The sequence below is a fragment of the Rhinolophus sinicus genome, chromosome 13, assembly GCF_057876585.1.
Source record: "Rhinolophus sinicus isolate RSI-liver-muscle chromosome 13, RSI-T2T, whole genome shotgun sequence".
Lineage (NCBI taxonomy): Eukaryota > Metazoa > Chordata > Mammalia > Chiroptera > Rhinolophidae > Rhinolophus > Rhinolophus sinicus.
Genome location: NC_142513.1, coordinates 53,563,361 through 53,589,801, shown reverse-complemented (window position 1 = coordinate 53,589,801; position 26,441 = coordinate 53,563,361). Strand labels below are relative to the sequence as shown.

The 26,441-nt window shown below is 43.1% G+C and overlaps 1 protein-coding gene across 2 annotated transcripts in view; it reads left to right on the top strand.

The window, feature by feature from the left end:
• The window catches only part of LOC109444957 (uncharacterized), a 665,687-nt gene that overhangs the window by 585,202 nt on the left and 54,044 nt on the right, over positions 1-26,441 (top strand). The gene's annotated exons all lie outside the window — the stretch shown is intronic.

Sequence of the window (26,441 nt, the reverse complement as noted above, 5' to 3'; positions counted from 1 at the left end):
TTCCCTCCCTTTTCATTTCCGACGTTCTTTCCTCATCTTTTTCCTCCCCAAGTTACATGCCAAGCACTCTGCTTAGATACCACTTTTAAGTCCCTCCTGCGTTTCCTCTTCGTCTCACAGCTTTGCGCTGTTTTTCTGCTCTTGCTCTCCTCTGGGATTCCTATCTTGAATCCCAGCTCTCTCCTCTTCTGCCAACTCGACTGCTTCAGCTGAGACCCACCTCAAAAGCCCCATTCTCTTCCCATTAGTATAGTCCCCACACTTGCCCTTCAGCACGCCCTTTCCTGAGTGAGCCCATCGGCCCGCATGGGTCCAAGGATATTGCTTTACTCTTGTGAGCGTGGGGCTTGGGCCACTGTGACTGGTCATGTCCACCCTCCTGGATTTCGAGCCAATAGATCTGTGTTCATTCTTGAACTCTGCCTCTTATTCACTTGGCCCAGCCATTTAATTTCTCTGAGCCTCAGTTTCTACATCTGTAAAATGGCAACAATACTCTGAGCTTCTACTATCTTACAGGCTCGGGTGGAGCCAGTGAAGCCATGTCTGTGCAAGCTCTTCTCTGGATGTCACAGCTTTATTCCTTCACTTTGCAAGTTTTGTTCATATTGAAGACCTAAGAGTAGAGATTCTTCTTCTCTTTTATATTCTTACTTTCTTCTCATCCTAACAGGCCTGGGCTTATTCTCTACATCTCGCTGCCAAATCCCCCAGCTGAGAATAAATTCATTTCTGGTACCACTGTGTGATCAGAGCAGGGACTTGTGGTGGGGAGCCCGGGAGGAACGTGCAGCCCCCATTTCTGTGGCTGAAAACCTGGCTCCATCACTTACTACATGGAGGAAATCGGGAATGTCCATTCAACCTTTATTGCCTCAGTTTTCTCATCGTTAAAACGGGGATAATAGTACACATGTCCACTACAGAAGGTGGTTGTGATGCTTTGGGACAATCAAAGGGTGTCCAGTCTTAGCACAAGCTGGGCCTGGCAAATGGTAAGCACTCAACATGTCCACCCCTCAATTACCCGTTACTACCCGCCTTTCTGCCCCACCTCCTTTTTCTTCTTAGGTCCCTCATTCTCTGTTTCCTTCTGTCATCCCTGTCCTCCTGGCGCCCACAGGCAGTGGTGGCTGGTGCTGCCGGCACAGCCAGGGGACTCTCACAGGACCCGGGCCCCCAGGTCTACTCCTCCCAACTGCACATTCTTCCCTGGCGTCCTCCCCATGTTTCCCCTGTGCTCCTGATTAGAGCGTACTTCAGCAGGGCAGGATAAGTCACTGATATATTAATTTGTGTTTTTATCTCAGCGTTTGCCCCGGAGGCCAGGCCTTTCCATGCCCCTGCCTCAGGGGAGGTTTGTGTTAAGAGGCCAAAGCCCAGACACCTGGCTTTTGTTTCTCCAAAGCCCCAAGCTCTGGGTGGATAAGCTGCCAGGAGGAGGGGGAGAGAAGCTGGGGGAGGGGGTTTGAGAGCAGGGAGAAGAAGAGAGGGACAGAGATGGAGGAACAGAGAGATTGATTTTGATAGATGGAAAGGAATGAAGGGCAGGAGACCGGGCTCCTAGCCAGGCCTTGGTCCCATCTGTGGCCGCCCCCTGGGGAAGTAGCTGGGCCACCAAGGAGAGCTTTAAGGCTGTCTAGATAACCAGACCCTATCTCGGGGCTCAGTAGACATTTCGCCGCTGTCCCTACACCCAGTGCACCCATGGGCAGCAGAACCACAGAAGCTGTGACATGCCTGCAGGCAGGGACAGTGGCAACCAGAGGGGAGAGCAACAAGATAACACAATCGACCATAGCATCCCACGTCTGCTGCCCTGAGACTGTGCCAGGGGCAGTTCTAGGATCTTCACAGGTATTAGAACAGTTGCTCCCCAAGACAAGCCCATATCCCCATGTACACAGACGAGGAAACCGAAGCCCAGAGAAGTCAAGAAACTAGCCAAGATCACACAGCTAGGACCCGGTGAAGCCAGGAGTCCAGTTCAGGTTGAAATGTTAAAAGAGGCCACCGATTTATTGTAAAATGTTAAGGATGAAATGCCGCATAGGCCAAGTAACAGCAGTACTGAAACTAAAATATGAGGCACTCCGAGTGCCATTGGAGGGGGTGGTGGCAAAGCCTGCACAGCAGACCTGCTCCCTTTCCATCCAGGAGCCTATTTGCAGACTTCACCAGCTCTGTGGCCCTGCTGAATTGTATTTCAATGATGGCAATATCGTCTTGGTTCAGATAAAGCAGAGGTGCAGAAGCGCAGAATACGAAGGGTCGGCAGAGGTAGCCTGGGTTCCAGTTCTTCCCCCTTCCGCACTGCCGCTTCCTAACTTACCCCGCATACGTTGCTTGACCTGGCAAGTCTATTTTCCCGTCTGTAAATTCAAGATAAAGGAATCAGCTAGCTCAGCCGTTCGAATGACTGTCCAGTAATTAGGAATCACCATCACCATCATCACCTGAGTCCTTCATCGTGTGTCTGCCAGGCAGGCTCTGTGCTGGGTGTCGGGGGGTCCCTGCCGTCGAGGCATTGTGGTCTAACCGGAGAAGAGTCATGAGGCAGCGATCTTTCAATGCAGTGTGCTAAGTGCTACACCTGGGATTATCCCAGCATCCCAGGGGGGCCAGGGTTAGGGCCAACAAGGAGCCTGCAGGGTGGGAAGGAGAGTGGGTTTCCTGCAGAAATTAATGGCCCGAGTCTTGACAAACAACGCTAACCTCTGCCTCTCAGTGGGAAGCGAGCTAGGAGTCTCCCCGCTCCCAAGCACACTCCTGATACAGCTCCAGCAGTTAATTTGAGAGTTCTGAGCACGGCATAACTTTCATCATACTGGGCCACGGACCAAGCCAGTGGTGGAGCAGCCAAGGCAGCCCCGAGCTGCCGGCGCATTCCATAAACCCAAATCTCCAGTGCTGCCCGGAATAAGATGTGTAAAGGAAATTTTCCATGTGTCAATTAAGCTCGTTGACCATGTGACATAAAGAGGAAATGTCAATGAGGGAGCCTGATTGGCAAAGTTCAAAGCCTCTGATTTGGATGCCCAGATATAGATCTGCAAGCTATTAAGAGCACTCGGCTTCCCAAACCCAGAGGTTGTAAAGAAATGCCTGCTTGGCACATAGGGCGGGGGCGGGGGGGGGGGGGGAACACAGCACTGACTGGTAGGCTTGGGAAAATACTCTCCTCAGTTCCCAGAGCAAAACATACACAGTCAATGAGATCCAAAACCAGCTCCACTGTTCTCCTTACCTATAATTGCATGTGTCCCTGATGGACGCTCCGTTTCAAAGAAAGGGCTGTGCTTTTTGACCATTTTTCCCCCCCTAGATGTACTGGACTGACACAACGTTGCAATACGAAGCTTGACTGTGAATTGCTTTTCAGTTCCTATTCACTGTAAACTTAGCATCAAAGCCCGACCCCTGAGCTTCCTCAGAAAGTCCGTTCTGTTGCTGGCACAGTGATTGAGTCCACTTGTCTGTTCTAGGACACAGGAGGTATAACTAAGGCGGAACACCCCACGTCCAGCCCATGTATCTATTTATTACCCATCTCACTGGGAAAGACAAGCTGAGAAAACCTGAGAGGCATTTATGTGCATCAAGTACAGCAAAAGCCATCCCCTCAGACACAGGCGGGAGGGACAGGATGCAAATCCCCTCACCGTGGTGGCGACTGGAGCCAAGGAACGGTCCCAGCTGCTAAGATGGGGCTCTAGAATCCCGAGCTCCTCCCCGGCCCCCAGCCCAACCCTCAAAGATTACAAAGACAATCGGTTGTGACAGATTGCTCCCCAGTCTTCCGCCTTAAACGCTATATGATAAATTCAACATGAAGTGACAGTCACAGCAAATGTTCAGGGCTGAATCTAAAACCAAAAAAAAAAAACTAATTTTACTGAAGTTAGAACTCAATGAACGAGAAAATGTGGATGTACACCTAGGGCATAATGCAAAGCTTTAATCTCTATGAATGCCATAATGGTTATTTATGGCCAGGATGATATTAATATTTTAAAACCCTTCAATAAAGAAGCGCCCTGAGACATTAACATTGTATTGTTACGCAAAGATAATACTATTTCAATGGGTCCTTCCCTATGTGGGTGTGTTAGTGGAGCAAGGAAAAGAACTGCGCAGGCTCTTGGTACCCCAGCGGCCGGCATCGCAAGGCTGTCATAGGTTGAATTTCTAAGAAATAGCTCTTCTTCCTTTTTTTATTGTTTGGGGGTGGAAAAACGTGTTGGGCCGCCATTGTCTGTTTAAATTAGGTAAATGCAATTAGGATGCGTCAAATCGACAGAGGTTCCAGTAATGGTTCAAATGAAAGTCTCCAGTGGCAGCCCTAAGCCAGCTCATTGCTTACTCTCAGTTTTAGCCATTGCAAGTCCACAGAATGCTGATGTCTTGCTAGTGTTAGGGTTAATATAGGCCGACTGGGTAACTCGAGATAAACCCTGCAGGCTTGCTTCAACGTGCAAACACTTAACACTGACATTTTTGCAAAAAGGAAAACTGGGTTCCATTCCCCGGGACTGACTCAGAGACCTTTCCTTGGTTTCCTGTCCACTTACAGAAGCCAAAGAATTTTTCTTTTCTTTTTTTTGGTCAATTTTTGTTTTTCCCCCACCCCAAGGATCCTTGCGCTTGCTGTTGGTGTCCATTTCTTGCTCATTTCAAAACAGAAAGTTCTGCGTTTTAATCCTCTGTAACAATTGCACTTGTCTCCCTTTTCATAGTCATAAAGATGACATTGTGTTGCCTGATATTATTTTACTTTTGTAAAGAAGGCGTTGGTTCAGGTAGCCAGTAGATGTGAAGAAAACACTGTGCATGTAAAAAGAAAAAAAAGAAAAGGAAGGAAAAATAAAGGTTGACATTTACAGCCAGGAGAGAGGGACAAAATTGCAAAGGTCATCAATGAGTAAACAGATATTAATGGTTAGCCGGATAACTGGTACATAAACAGGTCACATTAATAATTAACACCAGGAAAAACTTAGCACTTTCCATCAAGCTCAGGAAAGTAGGTGCCAAGTAAACTGTACCCCCAGATGGATGAGAAAAACCCAGCGGTGATTTCTGGTTGTCAGAGAGGAAAAAAATTCCAGATCCATTTTTACGTTTCTCATATTCTCACCAAAAACCAGTTGGAGATGCTGATGATAGAAAGTCAGTGGGATCGTGGAAGAAAACCTGGGGCACCCTTTATTTACACTGACTGTTCCCTTGTTTCAGTGTGTGTAAAATTCCTCAGGAAATTTATTTGATCACTAACGTACAAGGTCTCCCTAAAATGATTAGCTCCGTCATTTTGTTATTATGCCCACGTGTTCCGTTAAAACTTCTGAGGCGAGAGGGTTAAATTTTGCGTGCATCGGTTGGCATTCACCCTTGTTTTTGTTGTTGTCGCTTTTTAGAGACTTTATGTTTTTCAGAGCAGTTTTAGGTTTGAATTAAAATGGAGAGGAAGGCGTCGGGATTTCCGTAGTTCTCTGCCCCACACATAGCCTGCCCCACTATGAGCACCTCCCTCCAGGTGCTTGTTGCGGGTGATAAACAGACAGGTCATAATCACCCAGAGTCTGTAGTTTACGTAGGGTTCGCTCTTGGTGATGTAGGTTCCGTGGGTTTGGAAGACACATGACATGAACCCACCATCGTAGTATCATACCAAGTATTTCACTGTCCTAAAAATTCTGTGCTCCACCTGTTCCAGTTTGTCCCTCTTGCCACCCCCCAACCTCTGGTAACTACTGGCCTTTTTACTCTGTCCATAGTTGTGCCTTTTCTAGACTGTCACACAGTTGAAATCCTATAGCATGTAGCCTTTTCAGACTGGCTTCTTTCACTTAGTCATGTGCATTTAAGGTCCCTCCATGTCTTCTCATGGCTTGATAGCTCGTTACTTCTGAGTGCTGAATAATATAAAAAAATAATATGTGGACCAAAATGTATGTATCCATTCACCTACTGAAGGCCATCTTGGTTGCTTAGAAGTTTGGGCGATTATGAGTAAACTGCTATAAACACCCGTGTGCGGGTTTTTGTGTGGACATAAGTTTCAGCCCTGTTTTTTATGGGGAAAAGTCAAAGCCAGATCTTAGGCTGTGATGGTAAAGGCATTGGTGGGTGGGATGGGGGGGCAGGCGGAAACTTTGGTGAGTGAGACGCCCCCCACAGACGTCGGAGGGAAGGCCCTTGAGCCCCTCAGTATCATCCTGGGAGCCCAAAGCATCACATCTTTTGATTTGTTTTTAAGGGAACCAGATGTTGTGTGAAATCTCCAGCCTTCTGGACTTTTAAGCATTGACAACTTTTTGGAACAATGCTTGGGCCAAACAATATTCATGTGCTATAAGCCATGATGTCCAGTTTAAATCCTGCGTCTACATTAAAAATAAACAAACAAAAACTTACCAAGGAGGAAGAGAGTCTGAGTGTATCTTTAAAATCTATTATACAGTCTCTCTCCTTTAAATACATAGTTCTCTCTATAGGAATATTAAAAAAAAAAAAAAAAAAAAAAAAAAAAAAAACTAATAAAATAACACAATAGACTTAATAGAAAACTGGAACATCTATAATGACTTCCCTTTATTCTCAGAACTATGCGAATAAAAGTCAGATGAGATACTTTGATATACGTGGCCTAACGGTTTACAGATGAGTGGGTAGCACTGCTTTAAAATAGAATGTGAAGAAACCAATTTTTAAATAAATGTGTAGTTTGACTATCGAGCCCACAGGAGATATTGTGACATACCTCACCCGAAAATCAAATTATTTAAGGTTGGTTATACTAATAATAGCCTCTAATAAAACCAGACTAGCCAAAGGCAGCAAATAAGGTGGGTTTGAGAAGAGGACACGAGAAAACCAGGTAAACTGGGCTTGCTTGCTAGTTAAATGTGGGATGGAGTTTAACATTTATGAACCACAGCGGGTGCATGGAGCTGGTTCCGGAACGTGTCGTGGGAGAGGTGTTGGTCTAACGGCCTCGTGAGCTGGCCCCTCTCTCCTCCACAGCTCCGTGCCCACGCCGCGATTTCTTCTCACCATTTACACTCGGCCCAGGGAGCCATGCTTTCCCGTCTTTCCCAGCCTCTCAGCCTCAGGCCTTCTTCACCCACATCACCCTCACTTTTGACACGAGCAGTTCCTTCTTTGTTCCATAATCTTCAGTCAAGTGTCTCCTCTTCCAGAAAGTCTCCCCTAACCCTCTCTAGGCGATCAGGGTGCTGCCCTTCTGGTTCCCAGAAGCCCCTCTGCCAGCTTCTGTCTTAGCCCCGACCTTGCACTAAGTCATGGGTGCCCTGACGCTTCGTATCTATGTCTCTGGGGAAGGCAGGGGCTACGTTATCATCCATGAGTGTCCACAACCTAGCTCTGTGCTTGCAAAACAGGAGGGCGGGGACGCCTTCCTCACTGTAAATGACATGAATGGACCTCAGGGCCATAATGCTGAGAAAAGAGACTCTGATAAGTAAAATCATAATGAATGAACCTGTTACACCTCCTTTTTTTTTTTCTTGATCTAAATCTTTGTAGTGTTCACTGCAACAGCATTTGTGATAGCAAGTTTTATCTTATGCATCTTATGAATCACGATAATAAAAAAAACCAACAATTCATGTCTTCCGCTTCCTTATATGTCGCGTGGAGATGGTAACACCTGCCATGCTAGGCTCAGGAGGTGGCTGAGAAGACAACCGAAAATGATGTATATGACCCTATAGGAACAGAGTCACCCTACAAATGGGAAAGCCCAAAATGGGTCGTCAGCCACTCATCTCTGTCCACACATCTCTGTCTGACGCTATAAAAATTATCTGCCTGCGGTCTGTGGCCCAATCTGTATATGAACAAAGACTCTGCCTCTAATCTCAAGCACCTAGTAGGACACTCAGTGCTTAGCAAGTGCTCCCTAAATGCTTCTAATACAACAAGGTACATGGCAAACATCGTGGTAATTTCATTCATTCCAATGGTCCTAGACAACATTAAGTAGAACAGAATCTGAAAGGAAACTGGGAAACAAATGATTGAGCAGCTACCATTTATTTACTGGGCACTCTATCTTTTATCTATTAACGGTAACCTTGGGATGTAGATAAACTTGTCCTTATTTTACATGGAAGGAATCTGAGTCCGAAAGAGTTGGGTGTCCCACCAAAGAACACACAGCTGCCCACAGGACTGGGCCCAGTACCCCCACACTGGCCCCCCCCCCAAGCTGAGTAACAGTCTCCAGCACGTCTGCTAGCACAGAACCAGTGCCTTCCAAAGGTGAACAGAAACTCGGGGTGCCTCTAGTCCAACCCCCAGATCATACATGACAAAATGAGGTCTGTGGCCACAGCCACAGAGACAATAAAAAAGATAGTAAAAAAGACAGTTTAAAATTTTAATATGTTCCCAGTCACAAGTTATGTTACACTTATATACTATTTGCATTAAGTTTACAAGTATATTTCACAATTCATAAAAGTGTTTAAATAATCCTACTTCGTTTGACTTAATGGACCTTTATTTAAAATAACATATACTTTCCATTTGGGCAGAATTAAATCTTTCATAAGTAAACAGTTAAGGTTTTCCTCACAAAATAACCGGTGACCACTGTCTGAAAATATAGGCCAAGACTACTGACTGAAAACCCAGCCGAGAAAGCTTAACTCAACAGAAAAAGGCCTCCTAAACCATAATGAAAATAATAATTAAATAGTAGAAAAGAGCAATCCTCCGCTCTTTTAAAAATTGAAAAAAAGAAAATAAAGCAAAACAAAACCAGCCCTCTGTGAAAACCACCTCAGTCCTCTATAAAAGCTTCCCCAAATTCCAAACGGCCCTGTTATTAACGATTCTTAATGCACGAGGTAGTCATTTAAGAATAAATCTTTAAGTAATTCAAAACAAGGACTCTTCAGTAAATAGTTGAAATTAAGGGGGGAGTTCGAGTCATCTGGTTTCCATTAGGATGATAAAATAGTTCACTTGAAACCTTTTACAAGATGCTTTGTTACTGGGAGGTGTCTGTGCATCTCACCCCATCACTGGCCATTTGACACAACATAAAAGGCTTCGAAAGCCATGTTAGGCCTCTTAATCAAAAACTAATTGTAATAGATATTGGGGAGTGTTAACACGGTGACCGCAAGGTTGTAGCCGTGGTATGGAGGCTCGGTGAACATTAAACACAACCCGAGTTGATAGAGCTTATCTCCGTTTCAGAGCTAAGTGCTAAGTACTACAGGCCCGTATCTCCTAGCTCTTGCTTTGTACCACTTTCAGAGTTAATTGCCCCATAAGGCTTCTCCTTCCTAATGAAATTTATAGCATTGTCAGAGAACTTGGGAGATACTGCTGCAATTTAGGAGATTTTACAGAAAACAGAGACATAAACAGAGGGGAAAAGAAAATACATACTTGGAGCCTAATGCATCGATAGCCTTCGCCCAGTGGAGCAGGACTGGCCAGGGGCACGATGGGGGTGGGTAGGCACGCAGCACGTTAACTCTTTCAGGCCTGAAATGGAATATTCACAGAGTGCACGCTCGTGCAAAGTTACTACAACAGCTGCTATCCTAGGGCCCTGCTAAGCATTCAATAAATACTTAGTGATCAAACTTGGGAGACCAGAAACGTCGGCAAGCGAGGAATGGGAGACACCTGTGTGGCCCCATCCCTACCACAGTATCTGAGACCTGGCTGGCCCTCTGGAAATGCTTTCTGAAAGGCTGATGAATGAGTAAATGATCTTGCTGCAGGAATATTCTTTATCATTTGCAGAGTGCTTTTATGTTTGGTGCCCACAGCCATCCCACTTGACAGGCCTCGGGTTTCACTCAGGACAGGGCCAGGCCTCAAGGAGGCACTTTGCACTTCCCACCCCAGTCTTTTGGACTTCAGACGGACTGGGGGGATACTCTGTGAATACCCGGTCCTCTAAATCCGGCGAAGGAGGATTTCAGATGTTAAAGACCAAATGTGACTTTTGGATCCTGGACTGGAGCAGAAAAAATAAATAAATAAAAGAGGAAAAAGTGGCGAAACCTGATAAAGTCTGCAGTTTAGTTAATATTATAGCATTATACTTAATTATATATCTATATATTAATACACTTAGTTACTTTCCTGGTATCAGGATTATGTAAGAGATTAACATTAGGGCAAGCTGAGTGAAGGGTGTACAGGAATTCTCTGTACTATTTTGAGTTCCGTAAATGTAAGATTATTTCAAAATAAAGTGTTTGAAAATAATAACTGCACGTTATCAAGATACCAAAGCACATGATAGAACACAATGACATATAAAACGGAATGAGAAATCCTATTGCCTTCGTCCACTTTCAAAAGGTGTTTTTAACTAGTGCCCACCCCACCCTCTCAGTCTTCCTGTGACCCTCCTTACTTTGTGTTATTTCCATCTTTTTAAATGTATATATACATATATGTGTGTGTATATATATACACACACATGTATATATATGACCTAGTATGGTCTCTCCCAGGGATTGCTCCTCATGCTTGAGAAGAATCTGTGTTCTGCAGTTGGATAGACTGTTCTACAGATACCTGTTAGGTTGATTCGGTTTATACTGTTAGGTTGATTCGGTTTATACTGTTAGAGTTTTCTGTTTCCTTGTCGAGTGTCTGTCTCATTGTTCTATCTATTTTTGAAAGTGGGGTATTGAAGTCTCCAGCTATTATTGTCAAATTTTCTACTTCTCCCCTCAATTCTGTCAGTGTTTGTTTAATATCTTTTGGGACTCTATTTTCACATGTGTATATGTTCGTAATTTTTAAGTCTTTGTAATGGATTCACCCTTTATATTGTAAAATGTTCTTCGTTATGTGTGGTAACAATTTTTTCTTAAAGTCTGTTTTCATCTGAATGAGTATAGCCACTCCCTTGCTGTTTTGGTTACTGTTTGTCTGGTATATGTTTTCCTATCTTTCTACTTCCATCTCCTCTGTGTCTTTGATCTCAAATGTGTCTCTTATTGACAGCATATCGTTGGATCACGTTACATCTATTTTGCCAATTTCTACCTTTGAATGAAGTGGTTAGTCCATTTACCTTATGCAATTACTGGTAAAGTGAAATATCTGCCATTTTCCTATTTGTTCTCTATGAACCTTATGTCTTTTTTGTTCCACTATTCATCCATAACTGCCTTCTTATGTGTTAATTAGATATTTAGTAGTATAGTATTTTAATGTCTTTGTTATTTGTTTTGTTTTTATTTTATTTTATTTTATTTTATATTTTTGTCATTTTCTTAGTGGGTATCCTGGGTATTATAATCAACACCCCAACTTACAGCAATCTTGTTTGTATTAATACCAACTTAATGCTAATAGTACATGAAAACTTTGCTCTAGTATATCTCCATTTCCTCCCCCGCTGTGCAATTATTGTCATACAACTTGTATCTTTACATGTTATGAGCCCATCTGCATAGTTTTATAATTCTTGCTCTATGCTACATGCAGTGGACTTTTAAATAAAATAAGAGGAGAGACTATTTAAAAATAAAAATACATTTATACTGTCTTTTATATTTGCCTATGTACTTACATTTACCAGTTGCTATTATTATTTCCTTTCAGCCTGAAGAACTCCCTGTATTATTTCATTAGAGCAGATGTGCTACCCACAGTCTCTCAGGTTTTGTTTATCTGGGAATAATTGTATGACATATTTAGGTATGGATCTCTAACTTTATTCTACTTGAAGTTTGTTGAGATTCTTGAATGAACAGATTCATATTTCTTATCAAATTTGGAAAGATTTCAGCTGTTATTTCTTCAGATATCCTTTCCACCCCTTTCTCTCTCTCCTCTTCTTCTGTGACTCCCATTATCTGTATTTTGGTACACTGAATAAGGTCCCATAGATTTTTTAGGTTCTGTTCATTTTTATTTATTCTTTCTCTTCCTGTTCTTCAAACTAGACAATCTGAAGTTAGCTATCTGAAGGTTTACTGATTCTTTCCTCTGTCAATTTGAATCTGATGTTGAGCCCCTCTAGCAATTTTTTCATTTAAAGTTTTGTACTTTTCACCTCCAGAATTCCTATTTGGTTCTCTTTTTATAATTTATATCTCCATGTTGGTATTCTCCAGTGGGAGAAACATCATTCTCAGACTTCCCTTTAATTCTTTAGATATACTTCCCTTTAGTTCTTTGAACTAGTTATAGTAGTTGATTTCAAGTCTTTGTTTAGTAAGTCCAACTTTGGGCTACTTCAAGGACAGTTTCTATTCACTGTTTTGTGTTTCTAGATGTGGGCCATATTTTCCTGTTTCTTTTGAAACTGGACATTTAAAAAAATATATAATGTGGTTACTATGGACATAAGATTACCCCCCACACTCCGGGTTTATTGTTGAATTTTTTATTGTTGCTGCTGCTGGTTTGGTTAGTGACTTTCTTAAACTAATTTTGTAAAGTCTGTAATGTTTGTCATGTACTTTATATTCAGCTAATGATTAGATAGAAATTTCCTTATTATTTGATCAATAAATCTCCCTGCCTTTCCCAAGAAGCTCTGAAAAGGGTGAATACTTTGAATGTTCAGCCAGCCAGCTGAGAACTCCACTTTGGCTTTCAGTTTCTGATTACACACAGCCTCAAGGTCAGCCAAGGGAGGGGGATTAGAACCTTCTCAGGTCTTTCCTGGGCATGTGTATAACCCCATACTTGCATGTGGGTTTCTAAATCCCCAGGAATATGTTCGAACCTTTCAAAGCCCTCTATAGACATTTCATTACTCAGTTTTTCCTTTTTAGTGCTTTACTCAGTCTCTTGTAGCTCTAACTATTATCACCACATCAGACAGCTGTATATTAAACAAAAAGCCACTAATTGTTTTTTAACAAACACCCTAGTGAAAAGGCTATTTGTATAGAGTGGGTTCTGAGTCAAGTCCAATAAAGACAATCTCTGAGAAAGGTCAAATAGTGAGTTTTCTGGCAGTGGGGCTTTTGGGGAGTTTTGAATCCATTTTTCTCTCTTCAGTTGTTTTCACAAATACCATGCTGTTGGTTTTCAAGTCTACTGGAGAACTGGGGAGAGTGAGATTGGACTAGGGCAACTTCAAAAGCTACAATGCTTAGTGTTCTTAACACTTTCTTGAATAAACACTCTTCAGATTATTGCAAGCCTTTGGCTAATTTCCAGAGTTCTGAAAAAGTTTCTATTGATAATTTTTGCCAGTATTCCCATTGCTTTTATGGAGGAGTGGATTTTTTTACATACTCACTCTACCATTCCAAAATTGCTTTTCCACATGTTTATATTTTAATCTAAATAAGTTTATATCTTCAAAGTTTGTCATCATGGCTTGAGTTGGGTTAAAATATAACTATAGCAGGGGATAGTGTTCCTTTTGAGGTCCAAAATAGTTCTTAGCCAAACCCAGACATGAGTCACTTCAGAAGCACTTTTGTAGAAAATCACTTAAAATTATAATCTTAACTTTGTTAGGATACCAACAGTGATCCTCCAAATATTTGAATTTCAGTAAACATTTATGGATTTCATATTACATGCAAGGTCCTATGCTGGTTGCACTCGAAAATCCAAAGATATAATACACAAGATCTGCTCCGAAAAGACTTCAGGACTGTACATATCAGAAGCTAAATAATAAAACAAAGATATATGCCTCCCATTTGTCCATAGGTGATACAGGCCCAGAAAACAAATAGAATTATAAATACATACACATATATGTACAAATACTGGGGGGTGCCAAAAACAGTATACACATTTAAAAAGATGTTATCTTAAACTGTGTATATGTTTTTTTTGACACCCTCTGTATATATGTACATACATGTCTGTGTATGTGTATTCTTTGCCTCTTCCCTCCTCTGCAGTTTGCAGAAACTCCAATTCTCACCTTCGTATACCTTCATATTTCCCCAAGAAATCCTGAGTTCTTCAGGAGGTATCCCACCATTTAGACCCCACTTAACCCAAAAGCTGTCAGGTCTAGAATAGGTTAAGAATAATGTCCAAACTAATCCTGTTTAATGGAGGTTTAATGGGCTGGGTAGCAGAGCTTGGGCTCCACGAAATAAACGATCTATTTTGAACCCCTCTTCCTCCCAAGACTCATTCAAACTCACTCCTCAACCCGACTTGATGTGGGCTTTGGACTCAGGCAGAGCAAGATTTTTGTCCCCACTCTCTCCTTCTTAACTTCAAGATGTCAGACAGAGTCATCAATTTTGTCTGACTCACAAAAGGGGAATACTAATGCCTACCACACGGGTTGTAAGAATTAAATGAGATGAAACATTTACATTGTCTGGCCCATGGAAAACACTCCATAAATGTTTATTCATGTTCTCAAAGCACAAAACCCTTTCTGGAACATATCCAGGAGGGAACGAGTCTTATCCTGATGGTTCCCCAGATTTGTGAAGACATCTCTTTGCCATCATTCTTGTCTCAACTGAAGTGTCCCCTCCCCAGGGAGTACTTCCCCGACCACCCACCCAAAAAATACCCCCTCTTAGTCACGCTCTTTACCATAACTGGAGTGGCCAATCATCCCAGTTTACCTGGAACCGAGGGGTTTCCTGGAATGCAGGGCTTTCCATGCTACACCCAGGACACATTGGGCAAACTTGGAAAAATCAGTTACTCTAGCATCATCCTTTGTTTTTGTTTATTTCTTTTCATAGGCTTCTATTTACTTGTTTGTCTTCTCACTTCCTTCAAACTAAACTGTAAACCCCTTGAGTGTAGGGATCAGATTTTGTCTGTGTCATTCACAGCACGATTTGGAGATGGCCAATGCTACTTGGCACATAGTAGGCCCTAAATAGCTATTTGTTGAAAGACTGAGTGAGTTGTTGATTAATTGACTGACTCATTTTTATAACACTCACCCTTCTATGCTCCAAGTTTAACAGCATAAACGCATAAGGGATACAAAGTTTTGTATGACACCACAATTGACTTTAAAAAGCAGTTTGTATCCTTTTAACGACTGAATTGTAAGCACTTGAACTTGTGTGGCAGTGAGAACTTCAGGCAGCTGTGTTCTTTTTCTTCTGAGCCTAAACAATCCCATTAAAGAGGATTCACTGAAATGTAGACGTTCCTACCATTCACCCTGGAATGTGGGCTCTGTCCCATATGACCCAGTCTGTAAATATAACATTAGCATCTGTGATGGAAAAGCTCTCCTCCATAACACTGCATGCAGAAGGAAATCGCCGTTTTTCTTTTCCCCTTATAGCAACAGCAGCGTTACTTGTTACTTGTACGGCCCATAATTACCTTCAATGTTCCACAAGGATAGAAGGGCTACAAATGTTAAAACACCACCTGAGACCATCTCTTCAAACTCGACAAGGAGCCAGATAAAAATGATCCCCTCTCCCCCACTATGAGTTTACTGTATAAATGAGAAGACATAAAATAGTTGTCGATTTAATTAAAGTAATTGACTGAATTGCGTTTTGTAGTTGTGTATTGCCGTTAATATCCTTGACCTCTCTGCCACAGAGATGGGCCAGAGAATTTTTCCAGTGGATATTTATTAGGAATATTATCACCAGGAAGCAGCATCAACATATTCAAATTAATTTTCACTTCTTTATGGAAGATTGAAAGCGTAACCAGCTGCCGAAAGCCATCCGTTCTAAACCATTTTTTATCGATTCAACACGGCTCAACCTCACGTACAATAGGGAATTTTAGGTGTGTGTAGACAGGTTTCTGTATATATACCTACATATACATATATATATAATATTTAATTTTATTTTATATCTAACGCTGGCCGCATGGATCCCGTAAATCTCCAGAGCCCCAACATTCATTTGCTCTTTTGAGCACTTACCCGGCCGTCCTCACGCCAGCGTGTTTTATGTCCACGTGCATATTCCGCGACACATGGACGGTTGGTCTTATTTTGACTGCTCGCAAAGAGCTTAATAAAAGACAGGCTTTAGTGCATCAAAAGAACTTAGTCCACAGGTGTTCTGAACAGGGCTAACTTGTATGTAGAACAAACAATTAAGCGGCTGGAATTTGAGACTCTAAATTGTATCAGTTGAGCACCCGTCCTGAAGGGAGGAAAAGGCCTTTCATTACATTACCTGCGGGCACGCCGGCTCTGGGCTGTGTAAGGTTACAGCAGCTCCTATTCAGGGGGGCTAGCGAGCGAGCCGAGACGCTGCTGCCCCACGGCTCCCAGCTGAACGTCTGGACAGAATGCACCTCTGTCCCCATCTGTGTTTGCCTTCCGCCCCTTTGTACCTCCCCAAATCTTCTGCTGTCACTGCTTATTGATTATGCCCTACAAGGCAGCCACTGTGCGCACGATCTGACATACAGCATGGCTTCTGATTCCTCCCCACAGCACTGCCAGGCTTAGAAAGGCTAAGTTGTGTACGTAGGGTCACGCAAGTTTGAGTGCTGGAATTGGGGTTCAAAGCCAGGTCCGGTGGCTGCAGGCATGAAGCCTTGACCACCATACTGTTTCCTGCGCGGCGAGTATGCAGTGACCCAGGCTCCAGGCCGTGTCCCGGCCAACCTGCTGGCTACTCGTCCCGTCCTTAGTTCTCCTGTTCTCTTGCAGCTCTATCCTTGGTCCTCTTCTTTCCTTTCTCCCTCCAAGGAGCTTCCTAATTGTCCCCTTCCACTCCCACGATGGCGCCAGTCACCAGCCACCAGCTTAAAACTCTGTCTCTCTCTTGCACTACAGGCCTGGAAATGACACTTGCTGCTCCCTTCGCCACATGGAGAGGAGGGGGTGTCTCATGAACTCCCAGAACTGACCCGAGTGAGCGTCTTCTGCAGCAAGTCTGCTTCTGGGCGCCTCTCTCTTTCTGTTCCTTTTGCTCGCCGTCATCCCGTTCGTACCCTCTCTATTACCATAGCCCCCAACCCATCTCTCCATAGCCCCTTTACCCTCCTCAACCCATCCTCCCCTCCACAGTGGATCTTTCAAAAACTGAAATGCAGGGCCTCGCCTTAAAGCCCACTGACGGCGCCCCAATTCCCTTGCACACGAAATACTGACTTGTTGACTTGGCCAGAAAATCGGGCCTGTTTCTTTCCCTAGCTTCAAGTCGTGTATTTTCTCTTACCTCGGCTTTCTTCTCTTGCCTATTAGGTCACAGGGTCCTTCTCCTTTTCAGAGTTCCTAGGGTTATGACCTTCTCACGTTTCCTTCACACCTTTGCTCACTTGTCATCCTAACCCAGAGGGCTCCCCAGATGTCCCTAACACCCCAGCCCCCGGACTCTGCTTTGCTTTTCTCGTAGCACAGAGCACCACTTGGCACATTCTACATTCATCTGCGTAGTGTTTGTTCTCTGTCTTCTCCAGCCAGGAGCAAGCCCCATAACGAGAGGGATGTTTCTCTTCTGTGTACTTTTGCATCACAACTACCTATAACTGGTTAGCACATAGTGGGTACTCCATAACATCTGATGCTTGAATAGTAACATGAAAAAATATATATGCATGTATAGTCCTCCTTTTTTTAAATTCACATGTAGTTATTATAGAAACTATAAAAGGGCTTTTGACATTTTATTTTGCCAAATTACCCTATCCTAGACAATCACATGTCAAGATTCAAGTGAAACCTAACCACGAAAGTGGTGATTCTGCCCAGCCAGTAACTTTTAGCTGCATGTCCATTGATGTCCAGACCACGTAGGCCAGGTGGTCACGTCAGCCACAAGCAGGGACCAAGCACCTCTTCACACAACTCACAGCACTCATATTGAACCAGAAATCAGAGGCAGTGGACTAATTCCTTGTTTGCTGATGGAATTTACTATGCAGATCTGGGTGGAGCCGAAAATCCAGAAAGCACAGCTGTTACAGCCACGGGTCCTTCACCTCTGGAGGCAGACCATCCCTTGCTAGGCAAGGGGTGTATCTAACGTACCTTCTCTGCCTTGCAGAAAGGAAGGCAGCCTTTTTAGATGCCACAATATCATAATATTCAAAAAATGTGAATGTCAGTGACTCAGGCAGTTGGAGCTCCATGCTCCTAACTCCGAAGGCTGCCGGTTCGATTCCCACATGGGCCAGTGGGCTCTCAACCACAAGGTTGCCGGTTCGACTCCCATAAGGGATGGTGGGCTGCACCCCCTGCAACTAGCAATGGCAACTGGACCTGGAGCTGAGCTGCACCCTCCACAACTAAGATTGAAAGGACAACAACTTGATTTGGAAAAAAAGTCCTGGAAGTACACACTGTTCCCCAAGAAAGTCCTGTTCCCCTTCCCCAAATAAATAAATAAATAAATAAATAAATAAATAAATAAATAAATAAATGTCTAACCACTATGCTGTACACCTGAAACTAGTATAGTAGTGTTGACTGTAATGAAAATTTAAAAAAAAAAAAAGTGAATGTCCCGGAATTTTGGACATGTACAGTCCCCATAACAATAAAAGGGAGGGTTTTTTTTGTAGTGGTACTAGTAACAGAAGTAGTAGTAGCAATAGTAGTAATAATATGCCGCTGGGTTTGTGTTATCAATTTATTTGACTAGTGCACCACCTCCCCTACCCCATTTGTGTTTTTTTTTTTTTTGCTTGTTTGGTTTTTCACAGAGCACCTGATAACATCTCCTCACACTGGCATTCTGTGGAAGCAGTTTCGGAGGTGCTATTGTGCAAAAATCCTGGGCGACAGCATAGGGAAGCTTGACAGGGGCTGTTTCCTGGAGGGCCTGGTTGCTCTGTTAAGAAGCTCTGTGGTCACCGACCGGAGAGCTGGTGAGCTTCCAGACAGGATATGACATGACCAGTTATTGGAAAAGAGTCTTCTGGCAGCAGAGGGAAGCCTCAGACCCAGGACAACCAATGTGGTCCAGCTGCAAGGTTGTGAGGGTCCAAACTCAACTAGAAAAAGAGTGTCTTCATCCTTTCCCATTTCTCATCACAATAGCTCTTGTGCCCTCATTCGTTTTGTGAGGTTGTTAGAAAACGCCATGGCCATAGGCAGTAGGGAGAAATGGGGCATCTAGAGAACCCTGTGAGGATCTGAAAGGCAAGCCCTAGAAGCTAACTGATCATACCATCTGCCGACGTCAGTGGCCTCATTCCTCTTAATATTAAAAATGAAATATTGCCCCTGTGTGACTGGCCCCCACGCCTCCCATCGGTCTCCCGGTGGGACAGCAAGTGCCTTCCCTCCTTGGACATTTCACTGGACTGTAAGGTCCATGAGGTCAAGGACGCACCTGGTTTTGCTTCTCCTGGTGAGCAGCACATAGTAGGGGCTCCACAAACATTGCTAAGTGAATAGATGGACAGACGGCTGACCCTCTGGAACAGACGTGGTGTGTTTTGGAATGCTTTCCAGTGGACTCAACCGACCTCCAGAACAGTCCCCCAATACCAAGATTAACACATTATAAAACAGAACCTTCTGAGTGCATATATAACTCTTTCTGTTTGACTTGCTATCTCACGTGAGTTCTCATGTTTCTGTGAGTCAGAGCCTCAGCTGCCAAGGACCCTATTTGTCACTTCTCAGCAGGCAGAAACCCAAACACCGCCATCTTGGATGCCTTTATCCTTTTTCCTATTCACAGATCTTCCCTGGGAGGCAGCATCCACTATCTCTGTCACGTACACCTGTAGCATCTGGACTTACCTTCCCCGCTGCTAACACCTGTTGAATTACGAAACAAGAGTTAGTCTATTTCTACTCTGAATTCTTTGCTTTCCGCAGCCAGAATTTCAGGTGGAATTCAGTCACGGAATTCCACGTACCTGTCCCCACCTCGGACTCTGGAGGAATTGAGACCTTCCAGTTGAATTGCTTATGCAGGTTAGACTACACCACCATTTGTGTATCTGTTTCCAAAGACTATTCAAGGTACCCAAGGCCTCCCATGTGTGGCCCCAGCTACCATTTTTCTTCTCATCTTCCATGATGTCCCTCAGTGAATGTACAGGTCAGCCACCCTGGCTTCTAAAGAGTTTCAACATCCAGAGTCGTATCTCATTTTCACTCGTGTTTCCCATTGCCCAAACTGTTTTTACCACTTTCTGTGGGTGCTCGTGCGGTTGCCTTCTTTCTCAGGCCAGCCAATCTGCTGCATCAAACTGAGTAGGGCTCGTAGACACTGATTTGAATGGGGGTGAGGTGAGATTTGGACATTTTATGCCATTAAGTGAGTTTTGTTACTGCCGCTGTCTGTGGAGGAAACCAGTGGGTCCTTTGAGGCTCCTTCTGGAAGAAATTTCTCCCTTATTAAAAAATGCCAGATAAAGCGCAAAGATATAAGGAGTTAAAGACAGATATGTGCACGGTGCTGGGCCTGGAAATATTTCTCTGCTTTGATTCTAGACAGCAGTCTCCCCTGATGACTCAGCCCCAGGCACACCTAAGTGTCACCACACCATACGTCTCACAGCGAAAACATAATTCTGTGCAACTCTAGGCTACCTTAGGGCAGAAGTGGGAAGAGATTGTCTCCGGACCCAGCCCAGCCTTCTGAGGTCTGGTTCATGGTGTGTTGAGAACTGTCTAAAAATGAATGACCAATTCGGCCATCCTCTGCTTTCCCTCGGTCTCCAGAAACACCCAGAATGTTCTCCGAGATGCCTGGGGGTAAATTTTAAGTTCCATTCATCTGTGTACACTGCCTAACAGTAGTCAGTCAACATGAACACATACCTTTGGACATTGCCCAGATAAGTTATATTTGATCTAGTGACCTAGAGGTGAATTGTAGGTTATACTTCATTACACTCGTGAGCCAAGAGTAAGTTAGTAACAAACCTTCCTATTTCGCTCCAAAATACTGTGAAACTCCTTAGGGGGTCCACTGATTATACTGTAGAGGTTTGTATGAACCAACTAGGGTAAATAATTAGACTATATTTTTAATTAATATTGCAGTGCCTTCTAGCACAACGATATTTAAGATTATGATAGTCTTGGAATAACAGCAAGTGAAGGCGCAGTCTTGCTCTCGACGAAGCCAGAAAGAACAAAGACAGTTTTGTCAGACCGACAGAAATAACTTGCGATTTTGGCAACCTTATGTTAAAAGTTTCTGGTGTGTTAAAGGAAGTTTTCAATTTAGCAAATGCTCTGTTTGCCAAGGTGAATATTGGTCTTTATTACCAAAAATAAATCCAGAGAAAATGAAAGGCAGGTACTGTACATTTCTAGTTGGCATAATTGCAAAATTTTCTGTAATCATGTGAACTTTATGGGAATAATAACAATTAACACAGATTTCATAATGGGTACCATTTCAGTTTTTCTTTCATTAAGCTTCATAAAAATATAAGCTCATGAAAAAGCCAGTTCAATTAAAGCATGAACTTTTCATTATTTTTAACACATTTTACCTATTTTTAATTGATGAAAGTGTTATGTATTTTGCCAACCAAAGAATTTTTCACACTTCTTTAATTCAAACCAGCTTCATTTTTGCAATTCAAATAAACAGGTTATTATTTCGTATTAACTGGAAATCAAATAAAGTAATGGTAAAATTTATTAAATAGATTACAATGCACACATTATTTCCTAAAGAAATTTATTTTATACATTCAAAATACAGTAAATACATTTTTGTTTAACCCTAGCTAATCCTCACAATTCCTTAATCAGGAGTTATTCTACCAATAATATTCTACAAATGAGAAAACCCAAACTTTAAAGAGTTAGATAGCTTGCCCAAGATTGTCTAGCAAGTAGAAGACGCAGGATCCTAACATATGACAGGTGATATGACCGCTTGGAATATTTCTGTAAGCTTAAGGTAATAAGCTCCTTGGGCAAAGGTTGTATCTTCTCTTATTTATTTGTTTATTTATTTCTATTTTTGTTTGCTTGCTTTTTCCTTATGCGCTGTTGCTGTGCTAGGGACATATCAGTATCTCAATAAATACAGGTAACAAATCATTTGTATTCAGCTTTCTAGTAAACACAGCTCTCTATAACTTGCATTTCTATACGTTTATGGTCAGCAACCCCAAGACACTGCTAGAAAAAAAAAAATACTAGACAATGTATCTCCAACTGCTGGCTGAGTTGACCAGCTGTATCTATAGGTCTTACATCTACCTCAATTATATCATGTCCCAAAGTCAATTAATTTTCTCATCTTCTACCCAACATTTCTCTTTACTGTCAAGCATCCCAATTAGAAATGCAGACGTCACCCTCTCTTTTTTCTCATTCATCCTCCATAAGGTCATAGAGTAGCCATCTCACCTGCTAAGTACCTTCCCATTCCATTCCCTCCTTTATATGTTCAGTGCCTTAATTCTGATCCTTATTTCTTTCCTGCCCAGAATTTAACAGCCTTGCATCTGGTCTTTTACCACTGGCATTCTTCTTCCCAGGTGCCCAGAGTTTCTTTCTGAAATAGAAACCATTCCCTTCTGAAAGACTTTTGGCAGCTGCCTCTACCCTAAAGCAGTATTTTCCAGTGTGAGATCCATAGGACCCTGTTAAAAACTGTGGAAAGGGAAAGACAAATGGGTTTAAGACAAGCTCTTTGAAATTTATAACACAGAGTGGCATGTTAGATGCTCTGAGAAGTCCTACAGGAAAGGACCCCATGTAACAGCCTAGCCCAGCGTTCCCCACATTTGATTTGCCCTTAAACCCCCCATTTTCCCAGACAATACCAGTGAACACGAGTGTTCTCCTAAGCACGGTTTGAGAAAATACCATCCTACCAGCTAAATTAACTACAGTGTCAGCTCTGCTCCAATAAGCACCACCTTCCTACCCCAGTGGTACCATGTTTGTGGCCATTGCCAAGGCGATCACATACTCTCAAGTGAAATGTGAGGTTTCTTTCAAATAGAATGTATGTTCCCCAGCCTGTCACCCTGAAGAACTCTTACTAATAACTTGAAGACCCAGCTCAAGTGTTACTCCTCCCTGAAGCCTGGCTCCAGTTGTTCTTGTGCTTGCTTAGCTGTGAGCCATCTTTCAAACCTTGCCCACATTTGTTCTGAAGTTCACCTTCTCTCCAAGACGACTAGGCCCTTTTATCTTTGTATCTGGAGCACGTAGCCCCATCCCCAGAAGGGAGCAGACACTCAACAAACGTTGCCTGAAGGTATCTTTTATTGCATTTGAATTCAATATCTCACAGATACCATGCTTCCCGAAAATAAGACCTAGCCGGACAATGAGATCTAATGCATCTTTTGGAGCAAAAATTAATATAAGACCCAGTCTTATTTTACTATAAGACCGAGTCTTATAGTATAATATAATATAATATAATATAATATAATATAATATAATACTTGGTCTTATATTAATTTTTGCTCCAAAAGACACATTAGAGCTGATGGTCCAGTTAGGTCTTATTTTCGGGGAAACACGGTAGGAGGTTTCAGTGCATATTTATTATAACATTTCCCAAGAGAAGTCAACGTGGCTTTAAAGAACCTGTAACCCATCCTCACTGCAGCTGAGATCAAGGTATTTTCCCAGAGGGAGAGCCATGTGTGGCCTGCTCTGTGTTGAGGGACAAGATTCGATCTGTGAATCCATCTGGCCGTTTGGTTATTCCTGCCTCCCGCAACTTCATGAGTGTACCTCCCGCATCTGTACCTCACTAGAAGAGGTCCGTCTTCCCCCAAAGAGGAAGAGAGATGTTTTTCAGCCGCGGACATAGTTAATCAGTGGAAGACGCTAGTGAGCACAGGGTTTGGTGGCGGACGCCCATGGAGTGGCTGTCCTCAGCCAGAGGTTCATGGAACTCAGTGGCCCTCGCGTTATAGAGGCTTTCTTACTTCTCCCTAGTAGGGCAAGGTCCACCGAGAATTACTCTAGCTCTGCGTGGCTGGGAAGAAGTTAATTTTCAAAGAGTTGCGTCAAGTCTTTCTTTAATGATGAAGCCGACCTGTAAAAGACTCTGCCACTTTCCAGCTGGCCAAGCTCTGTCAACCTCTTCGCATCCCTTTTCCTCATCTGGAAGATGAGGATGAATGAGGCAGCGTTTGCAGACATGTGACACCTTGCTTGGCACATCGCAGGCAATCAGTAAAAGTGATTCGATTCTGCTTTCTCCTGAATTTTACAGTTTATAAAAATAAAAAGAGGAACCACTTACATGAAATTAATAACCAACTCAGAAATCTGTTACTAAGTATGTTTTGGACAGATCCATTTGTCTCTGCCATTCTCTATGTTAAATTAAAATTAAAACACACTCTTTAAAAAGCCCTGCTAATTCAACAGAACAGCATTCAAAATGATGTGGGTGAGCCGTACATTTTAATGCTGACGGACTCAATTTATTGTCCAAAGTTTAGCAATGTGAGAACTCAATGTCTGTAAAATAAGGTTCTGGTAGGACACGCGCATCAATAGAATGGTTCTGTCATAGGCGAGTTAGACATACTGCTTCGAATGGCACAGAAAGCCAGTGTTTCCTTTGTGAGCTTCCATTCTCTTGGAAGGGAGCAAAACGCATGAGACAATTTACACAAGCTGGGCAAGGAACAGGCCACAGCTGTCACTGGGGGCTGGACCAAGTCACGCACAAAAGGTCTGGGCCACTGCAGGCTAAGGGTGCCGGTGCTTAGGAACGTGGGGCCCCCTGGCACTGCAGTTAATGAGGCCACTGGTTCCCTTATTTTCCTTTCCAGAGATTATCATGATCAATTTGCATGATGACGATGGAAAAAAATTAAAACATTATTCCCAAAGATGAAGTTAATCAAGGGCTTGGAGACTTAGAGTTTCCTGGAGGAGAAGGGTATATTGAGAGGAGCCAGAGTTTGGTTCAGTGAAGCAACAGTGAATTCCAACCCCCTCCCCACCCCACCCCCTACACACACACCTTTTTTTATTCATAGCATCTTCAACCTCAATTAAACCCTTGAGAACCTCTCTCCCTTAAGAGCCTGTAACGAATTTAATACAAATTCGAACGGAAATAAAAGGAGCAAGGGGGCCAAAAAAAAAATATTCGAATGAAGAAATGAGAATATGAAATTGTGGGATGTGCTTGTGGCTGAAAAGCCATTTGCTCTTCCTTCGGCCCTGTGACAGATTCTACATGTTCTAAATTCAATCTCAAAATCATTCTTCCTTTGATACTTCAAGCCCGCCTAAGAGCTGGATGTCTGCAAGTGGCTCACTCTTTTCCTTGGGATGTCACTAATGCAGTGAGTGCCTTTGCATACTCAGCAGCAGTGCCTTTTTCAGATCCATTTTCCATGTCTTTTGCATGAAACTGGATCCAGGTTTCTTCCTTCTAGAGAGCCGTGAGTTTTCTCCACCGCAGAGAAAGTGTTGAACCACCTTGAACACAGGCTTGGAAGGGGAAACCTATGAAAAGAGTTCCCATCCCAGTTCCCTTTCCACAGACTGTCCCCTTAGGGGGAGTCATGGTCAAAAGCCCAGCACATCAGGAGGGAAAAAGCAAGAAAGACCTGTAGTCTTAACATTTCTCTTCATGGCGCTACCACAGAATGAGACGAAATAAGAATGCAAAACGGAGACTGTGCCTCTTCCACCTCGTATTAAGGATTTTACTTTAGCATCTAAAGCATCTTTACAGAAAAAGCCAAAGGAAAACAATAGTTAAACCAATAAATAGTCTGTGTCACAATTAACTTTCCCTGAAAGCTGTTTCAATTTCTCTATTTCATCCCCCTTACCTCAGCTTAGGGAGCCCCATATGTGTAAACACACACATGTTCTTTAATTATTTGTGTCACCTCAGTTTCTTCACCCTTTCCTCTTAATTCGTGCTACTCTTGATTCTCTGTGGTTCACGGGCCCCGGTCACCAACAAACAAAAACAACCCTCACAGTTTACGTCCAGCGAACCCAGAAGGAGTGAAATACTGGATTTTTTTCCATGATTGGCCCAGAGGAAGAATCATGTTAAGAGGACAAATGGATACTGTTATGGTGACTTTTTACATTTTATCCACAATTCATCCATTAAGTGTTTCCAGTGACAAAAGTAATCTCTTTGAAAAACGCAATGCCATTATCCTAGGCCTAACAGCAACTGTAATCATTGAGTTTCAAACATTCATGTAGTAGGTACGTTGAGCCAAGCACCGTGTGAGGTGCCAGTGGGGCGTCCACAGACAGCTGTACAGGTGGCACCCAACCCGAGGGTGCCCAGCAGAAGGGACAGCTGAAATCCAGCTTGTTCTGCCACCAAGCCAAACACCCGGTGCTGGTTACACCTGGAGGAACGGTACCTTCTGGAATTCATCTGTTTCCGGATAAGCTGATTTGACAGAAGAAGCTCAGCGCCTAGGGATACAAGGAGTTTGTAACCTAATGAAAGATGTTCACGGAGGGTGGATAGAAATGGCGTGAAAAGCAGTCCTTACAAGAGACAAGGTGACCAGAGGGGGTGGCCATCACTTCCCCCTTCGTACTTCTAGCCTCTTTCCAAGCATCGAGTCTTCTCACCTCTGTGAGCACG